General features: G+C 36.9%; 1 long non-coding RNA gene across 3 annotated transcripts in view; it reads right to left on the bottom strand.

Annotated features, from left to right (window-relative positions):
* The window catches only part of LOC102152711, a 58,602-nt gene extending 42,128 nt beyond the window's left edge, over window positions 1-16,474 (bottom strand). For 2 of the 3 annotated variants that reach the window (XR_005367446.1, XR_005367448.1), the window contains exons 1-4: window positions 16,115-16,474; window positions 5,856-5,919; window positions 4,906-4,969; window positions 3,031-3,133 (exon numbers count right to left, since the gene is read on the bottom strand). This is a non-coding gene — a long non-coding RNA (uncharacterized LOC102152711). The remainder of the gene's footprint in view (window positions 1-3,030; window positions 3,134-4,905; window positions 4,970-5,855; window positions 5,920-16,114) is intronic. The other variant, XR_005367447.1, reaches the window with a different exon arrangement.
* Window positions 16,475-17,957: the final 1,483 nt, after the last annotated feature.

Below are 17,957 nucleotides of genomic sequence, written 5' to 3'. Positions count from 1 at the left end.
CAAAATTTTAATAAAATTGGCCTATCTTGTGAATTCATGGTTTACAAGATACAACGCTATTTAATGAGGAAGCCTATTTAAAAGCAAACACAAACACAAGCTTGTATCCTGTATAGATGCCTGTTCCCAAAAAATGTGCTCACCTCACATCATGCATATAGTTCAGATTGCTGCAAACACGAGTAATAAAGATTTTGTAGTTACATCAGAGGTAAATCCATGACAAGATTTTCCTTTTCTTAGTACTGGAGACATATCATAGCAGTAGTTATGATGCTCAAAGAAATTCTCCAAAAAATTGTCTCTCAAAATCATGGAGCCACAGCTCTGAGATGAGTCAAAAAGATGCCACTGACCTAGTCATTCACATGGGTATAAAACATTTTCCAGTTGCCTTTCCTCATGCAACTTTTGGGTTATTAGAAGTGTTTTTTGAGCACTTAATGAAATCTTTGATGTGGCATTTTCCGGAACAGTTGAAGGTCCTGAGGAATTATTATCATTCCATTGGGCAGAGTGGAAAGAACAGAAGGTTTACATTGTTCAAAGCAAGGTTCAAATTTCAGCTCAGCCTCTTACTGAACATGCAAATCTGGTTAACTTAAATTTTCCATTTCTTCATCTTCAAAATAAGTCTTCTAATACCTTCCTTGTTGGATTGCCTGACATATTCAATAGTAAATAATTTTCATTAATACTCTCCACATAAATGTCCTTTCTTCCTGTTCTGCCTTGAAGACAGAAAATGACCACCCCAAAGAGAGACCTAGAAATGAAAAAGGTGTCCTAGACCAATAGGCTTACATCTGACCATTCACTCAAAGACAATGAGGGAACAGAAGAAAAGAAGGTAGAAAATATTGCTACTACTACAGTGATTCAGATACATTTATAAATTATATCAGTTTAGGAGGCCTGGGCTAAGAACAGAACTTCCTTTCATAATAGTGAGAGAAAAAAGCCACAAAGCTCTGTCTTTGCTAATCAATTTTCCCAAAGTATAATCTTTAAATACTAAATTATTATCAAATGACTCCTTTGGAAAATTTCAGTTCTCTTTCCCCATAGCTTCCTTCTCTACTTGGCAACCCAGGACTGGCCTGTATGACACTGCAGCTCTCTGCCTTTTCAGCATGACTTCCCATTTAGCAGTGAATGAGTTGGTGCCAAAATAAGCTTTATTCTTCTGTGGAAATAATAGGAAGTGCGTAAACCCCTTTTCGGTTGGGAAAGGGCACTTTCTGCCTGGAATCTAATCTGAAAACAAACTCTCATTGCACACCCTTAACCATCTCCTTGGAAACAAGAACTTGGGACTGAAATGACTAGCCTTATAACTCCCCATATCAGAGTAGCTACACCGGGTTACAGGCAGGCTCCCATATAGCACTATCGGAGGACAGAGGAGTAGGTATGTAGTATCAGTCGTGTAGAACCAGCAAAGTATGCCCCCAAGAAGAGAATTATGAACTGAGTTTTAAAAAACAGGAATATGCTTTCACTGGGATAATATGAAAGCAAAATAATAATAATAATAATTTTAAAATTTCTAAGACTGCTGAATGATATTAATGAAGTTTCAGACTTCAAATAAGAACAAGAAATTTTCCAAAGATGTTATAATAAAGCAGGGTTTATAAGCTGTATTTGTGTCACTGGAACTACATTGATTGATAAGTATTTGAGGAAGAAGTAAAGGGATGATCAGAAAGGTAGAGTCCCTTCCTAATTCACCCAGAACAGCTCAGTTGTACATATTGTGGTGGTTCCACCATTAAAAGAAGCTTCTACTAGAAAAACATAAAAAATATTTTGATTACTTTTTAAAAGATCTGAAAAACCTAGTATTGGAAAATTCATCCTAGGTCTTTTAAAACAGCACCGTGATAAGCCATAAACATTTGCTCTGTGAACATTCTCTTATGAGAGTTAGGCATATGTGTATCTATCTATGCCCTGACCTCAAAGTGGGGCACCAGCACTCTTTTGGTTCTTCAGACCTTACCCATGAAATGATAGAACTTCTGGTCCAACCAGAGCTGTATGAGATTCAAGGAACAGAAAAGAAGACATCATACATAATAAGAGTGACATCTATGGGGACAGGTATTCCCTGGCAATTTTCCCACCCTAGTCTCGTTTGGTTGAGATCCATTAGCAACTGGCTGTAGCTGGCCTTCCTTCCACCGCTGTGGCTTCCTGTTTAGTTTGTAGTTTAGACCTTAAATTAGCCCAAGACTCTCTTCCATGTTGCCCTTGGCATTTCTCTCTCTCTTTTTTAATGTTTTATGTTTAAGTAATCTCTATACCCATAGAGAGCTCGTGGAGCTTAAACTCACAACCCCAAGATCAGTAATTGCCTACTCTACTGACTGAACCAGCCAGGCACCCCCTTAGCATTTCTCTTCAAGGTGTGGAGACCATATGACTTGGACTTTGAACTTTCTTGATGATTTACATTCCTCCTTGATATGTTCTCATCTCCAGGGGCTCTCTTAGTTTTAAAAATATGTACAGCTAAGGTAATACTATTTTGACTCCTAAGATATGCCCTATATGATGATTGGTGATGTTTCCTAAATGTTAAAGGAATTCATTGAAATTTCTAAATAAATGGAAATTCTGAAAACCCTGGAAAGAAAACTATTTCTCAGTAACAAGACTGAAAAATTGTATGTCTTGACTTCCTACATCCCCAAACAAATGCAGGCTCCAAGAGTCCAGCTGGTAGGAGGAATTTGCTTATTTTCAGGAACACTAATCAAAATGCATTCTAAATGTCATTCTTACCAAGTAAATATTAATGTACATGAGTCTCCGCAGAGGCACTAAAGGTCTATTTCAGCTTGCTGATGTGGGTATTCATATATTAATCAATGACAGGGCTGGACTTAGAGGCCAATTAAATTGTTGAAAGATAAGAAAATGGACTTATGTCTTCCTAGAATCCCACTGAATTTTAGGAAATGGAACTAAAGTTCAGCAATGTTATTCTACAGTGGAGGAAACCAGAAAGATGTAGCAGCTTACCCACAATTACCAGCACCCTTTTTCCCTTAGATCTTAACTGTGAAATGACACTTCTGGCCCCAAATGAATTCAAACAATGGTACAGCTGGAAGTAGAACTTGGTCTGAGGTGGTTCCCACCATTCCACGCAGGATACAAAAGGGAGAAAAGAAGAATGTTAGACTGGGCCAGGGCCATAATAGTTCAGTAAGTCAAATGAGCATCTGATTATACTATTTATATTTATATTTATATTTATAGTAATTTTCCTAATAGAGAAATATTTAATCGGAAGTCAACAGAGAGTCACTAAGTATGGAAGTGAAAACTCCAGCATCAAATGGAAGAAGTGAGGCGAGAACTGCTATTCCCAATGCTGTTATGTTAACTGATGCCAGTATGGCCATACAAGAATTTCTGCAACTACTGAAAAGTCTTGATCATAAAGCCCCACAGTGGAGATTCTGATACAAGAGGTTTAGGATGGTTCACATAAATCCGTGTGCTGTGGAACAAAGAACACTTCTGTCTGATGCAGTCATGTTCAGAATCTCCGAGGACTCTTTTCACACTGACCCTTCAAGTTCTCAGTAGAATTTTCTCATATAGGGCAAGCTGGGGAAGATATGAGATGACCAAAAGGAGTATCCATGTTTGAGTTGTAGCCTGCTTGTCTGTTTTTAGCTAACCATACTCCTTGTGACTGGTCACCTTACACATTTGATGATGATGATGCCAACCATGATAACAAGGATAATAATAACCATGGGCAAAGTCTACTAGGCCAGTGCTTCTCAAACTTGAATGTGCATAAAAATTACTTAGGGATCCTATTAAAATAAAAATTCTGATTCAGTGGGTCTGGAATGGGGCCTGAAATTTTGCATTTCTAGGAAGTTCCCAAGGGATGCCTGTGTTGCCAGTCAGTGGATGACATTTCAAGTAGCAAGGCACTAGATTTCTTTAACTGGCTAACTAGGAAGAATAGAGTTTATCCCAAACTCCTTAAATATTCAGCATCCCAAAAGGTAAATAAGCAGAGTACAGCTTCTGAAAACAGTACTTAAACCTATGCAGGCAACCAAGGATCACTGGGCAGTGATTTATGCAAGCACTGGGCAGGCCAAAATGTGTTATTGATGGCCTATATGCCACTAAAACTAAAACTAAAACAGTCCATTGAGTAAATATGCCCCAAAGAACTCACATCCCAGGACTTTATGCTTATTCATAAGGTAATAAAGACTGGTCATCTCTTTAAGTCACAACCACATGATTTATCCCAGATCCAAGAGCCCTACAGCTGTTTATTCTCCTCTAAATGAACATGCAACTATTCTGGAGAAGCCATTAAAGGAAGACAAGGACAAGCTTTCTGTCACATCTGGATCCCTCTCTTCCTTTTAAAAAACCCAAATCATAAACATGGCATGATAGGAGCAGTCCCCTGCCAAGTATGGTTCTGCAGCAGAGACACCTTGCATACAAAGTTAATCATTATTTGAGCAATTAAGTAAGCAATAATCACAATCTCAGGAAAAACAGAAAGCCATTCTCAACTGAGAAAAAGGGATAGAATCTTCAAAATCGCATTCTTTATTCCCCATGTTGTGTTTTCATACCATTTCCTTCATCAGACTAGGAAACAGCATATAGAAAAATGCAGAGTCCATTGTAAGTGCTCAGGAAATATTTGAAAATTGATTAACTGAATGACAGATACCTAGGTACTTTTAAATTGAAGATTTTTTTTATTATATCCCAAAACAGTTTTAAGTAATAAAGAAAGATAACCAAAAATGAGAAAAAAATAAAAATTGGCACACTGGAAAGAACGCATTATATACAGCCAATATTATCAATTACCCACTCAAATGCATCTTTCTTTCTTCTTACCTGAAAAGTCCCAAGTTAATCAGGATTTGATATAGATCCTTTGTTCTTTAGGAAACCTGCCTTACTGCAAAAGAAAAATCCTATTAAGCAAGACACAGAAACCTCATTCCCCTGTGTTAGTGAATGTTCTAATGCTGGCCAACGGGATCTAACATAAAGTTCTCTGGGGGCTTCTGGAAAGTATTTGTCCACTCTTGATGAAAACTGTAAAGTTTTCTGCTCCATCACTTCCTTCTTGATTAGGAGGATGCCATTTGAGGACATGAGGTTTGATGTTGCTGCCACAATTTTGTGACCATAAGGCAAAAATTTATCAAAATATTCTAACTATATTGAGTATTGATCTAGCCCTAGAATGGGTTACCTCTTTGTTCCTTGTTATAGAAAAAAAATTCTAAGGCACTTTTAGTAGGGTATTCCAATAGTTGTAGCTGAGAGCATATTACTAATACAATATGCTTCTCTTCATTTATATGTATGTACAGACTTCCAAAAAAAAGAACACTAATAAACCCATGGTTAACAAGCTTTTTGAGGTAATCATTTATTGATTTGGGTTATAAATTCTGGATAATAAATTGACACCCATAAAAGTATTAGCTGAACTTAAGTGTATACCATGAAATGTGGCTGAAAAACTCATACAAGGAGGTCCCTGGGTGGCTCAGTGGTTTAGCACCTGCCTTTGGCCCGGGGCACGATCATGGAGTCCCAGGATCGAGTCCTGCGTCGGGCTCCCAGCATGGAGCCTGCTTCTCCCTCCTCCTGTGTCTCTGCCTCTCTCTCTCTCTCTCTCACTCTCTGTCTCTCTGTGTCTATCATGAATAAATAAATAAATAAATAAATAAATAAATAAATAAATCTTTAAAAAAAAACCTCATACAAGTTTTAGTAGAGCTAATCATTTATGCATTCATTCATTTAACAAATATTTAACTGATATGTCCTACCTCAAAGCTGGGCTAGACACTGGAGACAAGATAGATAAATCCCCGTCTTCACAGAGCTGACATTCTGTGGGGCCAAGAGAAAATTCACAGATTTACATAATGATTAATAATATTAAGGGAAAAAACCTAGAATGATTATGGCAAGAGCAACTGCAGTGTTATCTTTATGTTTTATTTATTTATATTTCTTTTTTGAGAGAGAGAGAAAGCACATGCATGGGCAAGAGTAGGGAGCAAAGGGAGAGGAAGAGAGAGAATTCTAAGCAGGCTGCATACCCAGCATGGAGCCTGACACAGGGTCTAATCTACCAACCTGAGATCATGACCTGATATCATGACCCAAGCTGAAATCAACAGTCCAATGATTAACTGACTGAGCCACCCAGGGTCCCTGCAGCCCTGCAGTTTGTCAGTGGAGGTTCAGACTGATATAGGAGCATAAAAATCCAGTGGGGTATCAGTTTATCCAAAGGGTTGCCATTTCCCAATAGAGCAATAATTGATAAACCCAATTGCCAGGGTATTGGGGGTTAAGCAAGGAAAAGGATAACATCACAAGAGGCAGTAAGCATCACAAGCTTTACTGGGCAGTGTTTGGACAGGGTTGCATGACAGGGTTCATCCCTAACAGCAAGCAACTGCACAGAGGCCACAGTTCAAGCAGAGAAAATGCTAGTCAGAAGAGGAAGATGGTTCAGTGTCTCAGTGATGTTACTCAGCATGGCAGGGTCAGACAGCTCTGAAGGACCATAGCAGCCTGAGGCCTGATAACTGCAAGCACCTGTTTTATAAATAGATAACAGCTATGGAATAAAGTGTCACAGCATATGCAAAGCAACCAGTCTCCAGACAAAAATGTGCTTCTTTGATCTATTTTTTAAATAACTGGGAAGTGTAAAAATTTGGGCTTGGTGGCTGGTAGACTTTTAAAAAAAAAAAAAAAAAAGATTTTTTAAATGAGGAATAAATATTGAGAATTGCCCGATTTCCTTGAAGGATAGATTCCTTTTTTATTTTTATTTTTTTTATTGGAGTTCGATTTGCCAACCATTTGCTTCGACATGGATAGAACCAGAGGGTATTATGCTGAGTGAAGACTTTTGAGTTAATGAGTCTCAGCCTGCAGGGGGAAATAACCTAAGGACCAATACACAGAGGCTATCTTCGGGTCATTTACATAGCATTAACCTATTGTTTTCAAAGGAGGACGGGCAAAAAAGTAACTGGAAGATATTAGCTCCTTTTTTTTTTTTTTAAAGATTTTTATTCATTTATTTGAGAGAGAGTAAGAGAGAGCATGGAGAGAGGGAGAGGAGGCAGAGGGAGAAGTAGACTCCCTGCTGAGTGAGGAGCCTACAGGGCTCCATCCCAGGACCCTGGGATCATGACCTGAGCTCAAGTCAGTGGCTTAACCCACTGAGCCACCCAGACACCCCTGACAGAGAGTAATTCTGATGAGCCCGAATATGACTTAAGAAATAGTGTTTTTCAGCCAGAAAGGAAAGAGTTCTAAATACTTTCCCAACTGGCCCAGAAAACAAGGTGAAGAAAAGGCAAGTAAAATTGATTAGATTCTCAAGCTGCTAGTTAGCTGCTTAAGGGACATGAGAAAACAGGTAGAAGTCCACTGCCTTTCATCTCCAGGTATGGCCCAAAGAGCATGTTTAAGGAACAACTGAAAAATTATAGTTTTACTAAGGTTCTTAGTGAATTTTACTTTTAATTTAGGCTGGGAACACTAAGAAACACACTAGATCCAAGTGATTTCACTCAACACAGGTCTGAGAGGAACCTTGGAGTCTACGTATCAGTGAGAAATTGGGCTCAGAAAAGTTGATGCCTGTAGAAGTTCATGTTGCTAATAGGGGATAGACTCGAACTTCACTCCTTGACTTCTTGCCCTGGACTTCACAAACCCTACCAAACCTCTGTTGATTATATAATCTAATAGTCTCAGGATTTTTTAGGAGAGTTAGCATGCATAAATTTCTTATTTTTTTAAGTTGTAAACCTTTCTCTTTTCTTTCCACCTTGAGACACTATTGACATACAAGTTAAGGTGTACAATGTACTGATTTGATACACATGAATATTGCAAAATGATACCACAGTAAGGTTAAACTTACATAAATACCATTTTGTATGTATGGTAATAATATTTAAGATGCACTCTCTTAAAAACCTTCAAGTATAAAATATAGCATTGTCAATTATAGTCACCGTCCTGTATACTTGATCCCTAAACTTATTCATCTTATAATTAGAAGTTTCTATGCTTTGACCAACATCTCTCCATTTCCCCCACTCTTCAGCCCTGGAAACCACTATTTTCTGGTCTCTATTTCTAAGTTTGGCTTTTTAAAATTCTACATATAAGTGAGAACATACAATATTTGACTTTGTCTGATATTTCACATAGTATAACACCCTCAAATTCTATCCATGTTGTTGCAAATGGCAGGATTTCCCTCTTTTACATGGTTAAGTAATGTTTCAGTGTGTGTGTGTGTGTGTGTGTGTGTGTGTGTGTATACACAACATATTCTTTATTCATCTGTCAAAGAACACAGGTTCTTCCCATATTTTGGCTATTTTAAATAATGTTGCAATAAACATTGGGATGCAGATATCTCTTTGAGATGGTGATTTCATTTTCTTCAGATCTATCTCCAGAAGTGAGACTGCTGGATCATATGATAACCCTATCTTTAATTTCTTGAGGAATCTCCATACTGTTTTCCATGGTGGCTACACAATTTACATTTCCACCAACAGTGCACAATTGTTCCCTTTCCTTCACAGTCTCACCAACATTTGTCTCTTATCTTTTTTATAATAGTCATTTTAACAGGTTTGAGGTAATATTTCATCATGGTTTTGATTTGCATTTCCTGATAATTAGCAATGTTGAATACCTTTTCATGTACCTGTTGATCATTTGTAGGTATCATCTGGAAAAATGTCTATTCGTGTCATCTGCCCCTTTTTTTGAAGAGAGGGAGAGAGGGGGGTAAACAGAGGGAGAGGGAGAAAGAATCCTAAGTAGGCTCCACGCCCAGCATGGAGCCCAACGTGCGGCTTGATCTCACAACCCTGATATCACGACCTGAGCCAAAATCGAGAGTTGGATGTTTAACTGACTAAGCCACTCAGGCATCTGCCCATTTTTTAATAATACTTTTGTTGTTTTTGTTGCTACTGCATTATAGGAGATCCTTATATATTTTGGATATTACCTCTTAATCAAATAAAAGATTTACAGATATTTTCTCCCATTCTATAGGTTGCTTTTTCATTTTGCTGATTGTTTCTTTTGCTGTACAGAAGCTCTTTAGTTTGATGTAGTCCCATTTGTTTATTTTTGCTTTTGTTGCTTATGTTTTTGGTGTCATATCCAAAAACCATTGCCTTGATCAGTATCAGGAAGCTTTTTCCCTATTGTTTTATTCTAGTGAAGTATGTTGCAGTTCTTGCATTTAAATCTTTAATCCATTTCAAGTAGATTTTTGTGAGTACTGTAAGAGTCTAATTTCATTTTTTTACATGTAAACATCTGCTTTCCCCAACCCATTATTTGAAGAAACTATCCTTTCTTCATTGAGTAGTCTTGGCTCCCTTGTCAAATATTAGTTGACCATGGGTGGATTTACTTGTGGGTTCTCTATTTTGTTCCATTGGTCTATGCCTGTTTTTATGCCAGTACCATACTGTTTCAAGTACAGTGGTTTTGTAACTAAGTTTGAAATGAAGAAGTGTGATGCCTCCAGCTTCATTCTTCTTTCTCAGGATTGCTTGGACTATTTGGGGTCTTTTGTGGTTCCATACAAATTTTAGGATTTTTTTTTCTATCTCTGTGAAAAATGCCATTGGAATTTTGATAGGGATTGCATTGTGTCTATAGACACAATGGGTAGTGTAGACATTTTAATGATATTAGTGCTTCCAATCCATGAACACAAGATATTCCATTTATTTGTTTCATCATCAAGGCTTTTCATCAATGTCATAATTTTGACACCAAGTCAAAATGAACTGAAGGAGATGAAGTTGTTCATCTCCTTGGTTAAATTTATTTGTATTTTATTACTTTTGATTCTAACACAAATATGATTGTTTTCTTTATTTCTTTTTCAGATGGTTCATTATTAGTGTATAGAAACACAACTGATTTGGGTTTTTTTTTTTTAAGATTTTATTCATTTATTCATGAGAGACACAGAGAGAGGCAGAGACATAGGCAGAGGGAGAAGGAGGCTTTCTGTGGGGAGCCTGAGGTGAGAACCTGATGCAGGACTCAATCCTAGGACCCCGGGATCATGACCTGAATCAAAGGCATATGCTTAACCACTGAGCCACCAAGGTGCCCCCACAATTGATTTTTGTATATTGACTTTGTTGTATACTGCAACTTTACTGAATTTATTTATTAGTTCTAACATTTTGGGGGATAGAATCTTTAGATTTTCTATGTAAGATCATATTATCCTTGAATAGAGACTATTTTAATTCCTTCTTTCTGAATCAGATAACTTTTGTTTCTTTTTATTACCTAATCGTTCTGGCTAGGACTTTCAATACTATGCTGAATAAGAGTGGTAAGAGGAAGCACTCTGTCTTGTTGTTGATCTTAGTGAAAACTTTTCAACCGTTCATAATTGAGACTGATGTTAACTGTGGGTTTGTCATATATGGCCTTTATTGTTGAGGTATGTTCCTTCTATACCTCATTTGTTGAGAGTTTTAATTATGAAAGAATGTTGAATCTTGTTTTAATTATGAAAAGATGTTGAATTTTGTCAAATGCTTTTTCTGCATCTATTGAGATGATTATAAGATGTTTATCTTTTATTCTATTAATGTGGTATATCACATTTATTCATTTGTATGTTGAAACATCCATGCATACCAGGGATGAAACCCACTTGATCATAGTTTATTATTCTTTTAATGTGCTCTTGAATTTGGCTTGCTAGCATTTTGTTGAGAAATTTTGTATCTGGGAACCTAGGTTCATGAGTGCCTGCCTGAAGCATAGGTTTGCAAAGGCTAATTGGGATCCTGGGGCCACTGGAGCCATCAAGTGCCATGTGAGTGGGGGGCCTGATATAAAACTTTTTAAAGATATGTTTTAGGTACTCAACTTTATTGGGATTTTTTCCAAAGCTTACAATTAATGTAGAGTTGATTTCTTAGGGATCATGGTTATATATGTTTTTAAGATTTATCTATTTTAGAGAGAGAGCATGCATGAGTGAGAGTAAGGGGAGGGGCAGAGGGAGAGAGAGGATCTCAAGGAGACTCCGTGCTGAGCACAGAGCTCAACAGAGGGCTCAATTTCATGATTCTGGGATCAAGACCTGAGCTGAAACCAAGAGTCCAACATTCAACCGACTGAGTCACCCAGGAATTTCCATGGTTATATTTTTTAACATTTTCTATAAATAAATGTCTATTTTCAGGAGAAAGCAAGGGTAGCTCAATTAAAAGCTATTACACATACAGATGCTCTTTTGGGACCAATTAATGGCAAAATACCCTTAGCCTGAGAGTAGAACTAAGCATTCTGTAAGAACAAACATTTAAAACATAACTAGAGTATGCCTTTAATGCATTAATTTCTTGTAACAACAAAGAAACTTAATATAAGCCATTCTGCACCCTTAAAAAGTTCATCCTTAAAAATATAGATGTAAGCACAATTTTATCAGAAGAATGCACTAATCTCTCTTCCTTATTAGAGCCAAACTTCATTTCAAAGCCTCTTTTTGAAAAATTTAAGTCAATTTTTACTGTTTATAGACATAAATCTCATACTGAGACATTGGACATAAGGCAGAAGAGATACTTCCACATTTAAATCTCAGTCACAGAATATTAGCTAAAGTAATTCTAGATGCTGCATAGGTAATCCCGAAAATCTCAATTCCTAATACAAAAGAATTTATTCTAGTAAAATCTAAAAGTGTATGCAGTGAGTGGTCTCCCATAAAGTAATATAGCAATCCAGAAACTTTCTATCCACCATTCTCTAAGACAAGAGCCAGCAAATTCTTTCTGTAAAGAAGAACTAGTAAATATTTTAGCCTTTGTGGGCCTAAACAGTCTTTATTGCACTCAAGTCTGTGTTATAGTGTAAAAAAAGCCATAGACAATATCTAAACAAATGCATATGACTGTGTTTCAGTAAGACTTCATTTACAAAAATAGGTGATGGATTGGATTTGACCCTCAGGCTGTAGTTTGCCGACCTCTGCCCTAGAACTTTAGATTATTTTGCTTTTAGCCACATGACAAGGAAAGAGAGAACATAGATGATTGTGCTAGAGGCTTTGGTGGACCAGGCCTGAAAGAAGCAGACATAACCTCAGTTTCCATTGCATTGGCCAAACCTCATAGGACCACATAAAGCAAGACTGGGAAAAGTAGTCTCACTATTTACCAAGAGATAGAAGAAATGACTTGTTAACACATGGTAATTCTGCCAATGTGTTCTTATGGCCAAATGTCAACTTTACAGTTCCTCCCATCTATAGTACACATATATCATACTCCCAAACCACCCTTCTCCCTGTAAAAAGTACCTCCAAAGCCACATGCAGTCACTACAACCAGTTCAAAAAGCAGATTCTCCTTTAGAAGCACAGTCTTTCTGTCAACTCAATCAGGTGGCTCCTTGTGGCTTGGCAGGTAGGACAATAAAAAAATAGTGACTTAAGAACTAAATATCAAGTTTTCTGTCCACTCTTATACAACATTCAGTATACAATAGTGTGATGTGATGAGCAGTGGGTGTTATACACAACTGATAAATTGTTGAACACTACATCTGAGACTAATGATATACCATATGTTGGCTAAAAAAATTAAAATTAAAAAAATACAATGGTGAAGTAGGGCCATGATAATTATAATAAAATCCCCCATTCAAAATAAGAATGTAAGACACAGGGATGCCTGGGTGGCTCAGTGGTTGAGCGTCTGCCTTCAGCTCAGGGTGTGATCCCAGGATCCTGGGATTGAGTACCTCATCAGGCTCCCTGCAAGAGGCCTGTTCCTCCCTCTATGTCTCTGTCTGTCTGTCTGTCTCTCTCTCTCTCTCTCCGTGTGTCTTTCATGAGTAAATAATTTTTTTTAGGTCTTAAAAAAAAATAATATAAGGCACATAGCAGTTCCTGGTGAATGGAAAAAAATCCTGCTGGGCAGCCATAGTGAAAGCTCTCAATCTGGGATTTGGGAAAGTTCCTTATTTACAGACTAATTCTGCTCTCTGGAAGGTACTTCTTTGTTCATTCAGTTCCATGGTTACAGACACTACATCGGGAATTCTTCTTTGTCCATTAATCTCCAAGGCCATAACTGAAATATCTGTAGACTGTGCATCTTTTGCAGCCCACTCCCTGCCTAAGGTTGTTTTAAGGTCTCTAACCAATCCTAAACTTAGAACAGATTCATGCTTTCTTTGGCAGCAGATTCCCTCAAAAAATCTTGTAGGCCAAAAGCCACTTCCAAGTCAATTTTTTTTAAAAGATTTTATTTATTTATTTGTCAGAGAGAGAGCACAAGCAGGGAGACTGGCAGACAGAGGGAGAAGCAAGCTCCCTGCTGAGCAAGGAACCCCAATGTGGGGACTCAATTCCAGGACCCTGACAGACACTTAATCAACTGAACCATGCAAGCATCCCCAAATCAATTTTAAATGCCAAATAATCATATCCAAAATTCTTTCTCAGACATAATTCTCCAGCCTGTCTTATTTCTTACCTTCTTCACCCCATGTCCTTCTTTCTCTTTCCCTCCGTCTTCTCTCTCTTTCTGTTCTCAATCTCTCTCTCTCTCTCTCTCTCTCTCTCTCTCACACACACACACACACACACAATTTAAGATGATTACATTGAAGCTATCCGAAAAAAAAAAATAGTTTGATGGGAAGGTAAGACCACAAAACGAATTATTATTTTTAACTGAAAAATCTGCTGGTCTTTTTCACTAATGGCCGTTTAATCTTAAATCTTATGAAAAGTAGTTGGTGTTTCCTGCCTATAAGGCCCTAATATCTAGAATTTCTCCATTTCCTTGATTCTCTGCTTGAGAACTAGCCAAAACTTGCTTTATTTCTTATTATAATTTTTTTTCAAAACAGTCAGTAACAGTCAACATAATCACAGACTCCCTCATTTGTGATAGAACTACAAGGTCCTAGGCAAATATATGCCTTCCAAAACATCACGGATGATATTTTTACCAAACATTTTGCCATGATACAACAGAGCTCTTCAATCTTCTAGGTAACCATACTTCTTTGCCTTTTTACCACCTGACCTTCAAACCAATGATGCACATTTCATTTTTTTGTGTTAATCAGCATCCTACTTTAGTATTATCTGCAGTGAAAGATAATCTCAGTGGACTCACATAAGTTTATTTATGTCTCATGTAGTATTAATCATGTGTTGAACAGGCAACCTTCCATGCAGAGATTCAAGGAATCAGACTCCTTCTAGCTTGTATCTCCACTATCACCTGTGACTAGAAAGTCTCAAGCTTGTGGCCAGAGATGAGGAACAGAGAAAGAGTTGGTTGTGCTGGGATGCTTTGCAATAAGATTTGAAAGTGCTCCCATTCTACCCAAATTCCAGATGCCAGAATTCAGTCATTACTATGTACCAAAAGCTAGAGGACATGAGTTCTGGCACACATATAATAGTCCCTGCCTCAGACAACTCTAATATTGCTCCCATCATATAACTAGAATATAGATCTCATTTTCCTAGAAGACAGCCTGGAAGATATGGCATAAACAGAAATCAACAATTTTAAGTTCAGGACCTTGAAATCTTAGAGTTAGCAGTTGAACTGCAGAGACCAACAGTCCAACTATCTCATGTTACAGATTTAGAAGCTGAGGCTCAGATGTACATAAGGAATCAGTGATAGATATAGACCTAGAGCATTGATCTCCTTCTACTCAGGTCAGCACTGTCTTTAATATGCCTCCCTACCTCATTTCTTCAGATCAATGCTGTCTTTATTTTTTTTAATGCTGTCTTTAACATGCCTCTCTGCCTTATTTCTTCCTAAAGTTATAAATTTGATGTAAGCTAATGAATAAAAATTGTATTTTTAAACCTTTTTTTACATATAGCTTTTAGTAAATACAAGAAATAAAATGACATTCAATTAAAAGACAAATAAAATTCTTTGGTCAGAATTTCAGTAAGAATTAGGTTGGTGTGTGGGATCCCTGGGTGGCGCAGCGGTTTAGCACCTGCCTTTGGCCCAGGACGTGATCCTGGAGACCCGGGATCGAATCCCACATCGGGCTCCTGGTGCATGGAGCCTGCTTCTCCCTCTGCCTATGTCTCTGCCTCTCTCTCTCTCTCTGTGTGACTATCATAAATAAATAAAAATTTAAAAAAAAAAAAAAGAATTAGGTTGGTGTGTGTGGTCATAAAGGAGATATTTTTTACTCCAAAGAGATAATCTCAATATGGTCTGAATACCGTTTCTCAGATTTTTTGAAACTATTGAAGCCTAGAGGATCATTCAGGTGAAAGCAAAGAAAAACTATAGCTTTTGTAAAACTAACAAAAATGAAGTAAAGAAATGTTTGCAAAAACTTCAGGGTCATCAAGGGGTGATGAGTAGCAGAGACTAATTGTTGAAGGAATTAAGAACCAGGTGTGCTCTGAGCTCTTGTCCTTGGAATATCTTGTCCAAATCTATAAATAATAGTTCCCTCCCTTCCTCATCTCTGGGATTGTGGTCAGGGCAAAATGAAATTATGTATACAAGTGATTTACAAGTTGAAAATCAATATGCAAGAGAGAGTTATCATATTCAAATGATCAGTAATAAATCTTCTATTTTAGTCTTTAAATACCCATTAAACCTTATTGTGGCCTCTATGCTCCTTAGAGAGCACATGTGAACATAGATAATTTGCTAGATTGTTACTGTTTCCATAATTATTATTTACTAAAAAATGTGCCTAAACTAAATTTCCAATGCTTTCTCTACTTAGTTAATTACAAGAGCAACATGATTATCAGAGATTAGAAATACAAAGCAAACTTTTAAAAAGGTATTTACAAAATGCAAAATTTAGTCACCTATTATTTTTTTAAAGGCTATAAGGCTAATTAAAAACTAATAAATTGATATTGAGAAATGTCATTTAAGAATGAGGCCTTGGTAAAGCAAATAACAAGACTGAGGAAAAATATATTTGACTACAAATGCAAAGAAAGATGATAACCTACCAAAATGGTCAAATACAGCAATGGGTAGGATCAGGAAACTTAACTAAGAGTAGCAATTTATTTGATTAGTAAATCTACGGGTTCAGAAAATAAACCCTCTTGAGAATTACTCTACATGTTAGTGAATTGGGTTTCTTATTTTCAAAGGTTGCAATACCAAAGACAGCATTACAGAACTGGCCTTTACTGTCAGAGGAACAGATTACATGGCTTTAAATGTCTGTACCTTCTGTTGTAGATTTTACAATAAGGCATAATTTATAATGTAGAAAGATGGGTTCCATCTACAGCCAGATCAGAAGAATTGATTCAGAAGAAAACTAATATTGACAAGTTTCCTAGTCATTAGCCAGTTAAGGCGACCCCCATCTACATCACAATTCTTATGACTAATTCAAAAACTCATAGAATTTTCTGAATTTCTAGGTTCCAACCTAGAAGAATGCAAGTCCCTGATATTGGTCTGGATATAGACCTAAGCCTTCACAGAAACATTGGCCCTGCTAAAGGTAGTACTCTATGGTGGACACCTTTCCCAAACTGTGCCTCCAGGAGGCAGGCTGCCTATTTTAATTTCAGACAAATAGTTTAATTAATTTCAGATAAATTATCTTCAAGACCTGTGAAAAAGGGCCTCAATGCAACAGCACATCAGCAGAAAGTCAAGATGAATGGGTTTTTCTTTAAAGAAAAAAAAAGAATTGTGAAGGACCATTTTGTATTATGAATACTCTACCTAGTTTCCCAGACACAGGCAGGCTTCCAGTTACCCACTTGTCAGCCTCTGTGTGTGCGCATTTAAAAGTGAATCCTTTTGATAATATTACTTGGAACTCTGAACAACATTTTTGGTATGACTAGTTATGGTTGCCAAAGCGTCTAGAAAATAAGAGATCTTCATGCTTGTTGCACCTAAAAATAAAAGAAAGAGATGAAAACAAACATATTAAGACACAATTCCCTTATCATCAGGGATTTCAAACCAAATGAAATAGTTTGGCTCAAATTTTGTACAGCAGACATTCTGACATTTCTGCTTTCTTCCAATTCAGTGATTTGGGGGGGAAATATGCAGGCTCAGGTCTGGCTCAACCAGTTCAATTCTGGGGGAAAAAAAAACAACAAAACAAAACTGATCCATTTATCATTTAATACAAAACCAGTATTTGGATTTAGTTCAAGCTTAGTAAATTAGTATGGTTCATTTCAGTTTAATGTTCGATACTATTTTCAACTGTTCATTTTATCAGTTATGGCCCAAAAGAACAAAATATATGTATTAACTACGGTCAGAGGAAACATAGGAGGATACCATTAATGGCTTTGAAAGGAACCAAGAGTCTCATTAGCATGCAAATTAAGCATAAAATTTCCATTGTCTGTCACATCGCTTAGAGTACATAAACCTACCTTTTCCCAAAAAACTCACAGAATAATCCTCAGGCACCTATGTTATTAAACATTTGCTTCATCTCTCTTCTCACAAAGCAACCAAGAAAATTTCTAACTAGTCTTTTCTAGATACTTCTGAATTAGAAAATTTTAACTCTTTATTCCTTCTATGAACTAAGATTATGCATAGCAATGTTATATATAAATTTTTTATACTGTGATATATATGGTAATTTTATATCTATGTATACACACACACAAATATGCACACATACAAAGGGTAGTAGAGAAGGAAAAGTGTTAGTTTCACTGAGACCAAAAGAAAGGCAAGTAAACCAAGGAAAAGAGATGGACTTAATGGCTGGGGTATCTAAGACTTTCTTGTATCAGAAGCTACCGCTTAGAATGTTATTCTACAAGTACATTTGGTAAGATGAATTATTGAGCTATA

The sequence above is a fragment of the Canis lupus genome, chromosome 12, assembly GCF_011100685.1.
Source record: "Canis lupus familiaris isolate Mischka breed German Shepherd chromosome 12, alternate assembly UU_Cfam_GSD_1.0, whole genome shotgun sequence".
NCBI lineage: Eukaryota > Metazoa > Chordata > Mammalia > Carnivora > Canidae > Canis > Canis lupus.
Note: the sequence above shows the minus strand (reverse complement) of the source record. Positions and strands in the feature narration are given on the sequence as shown.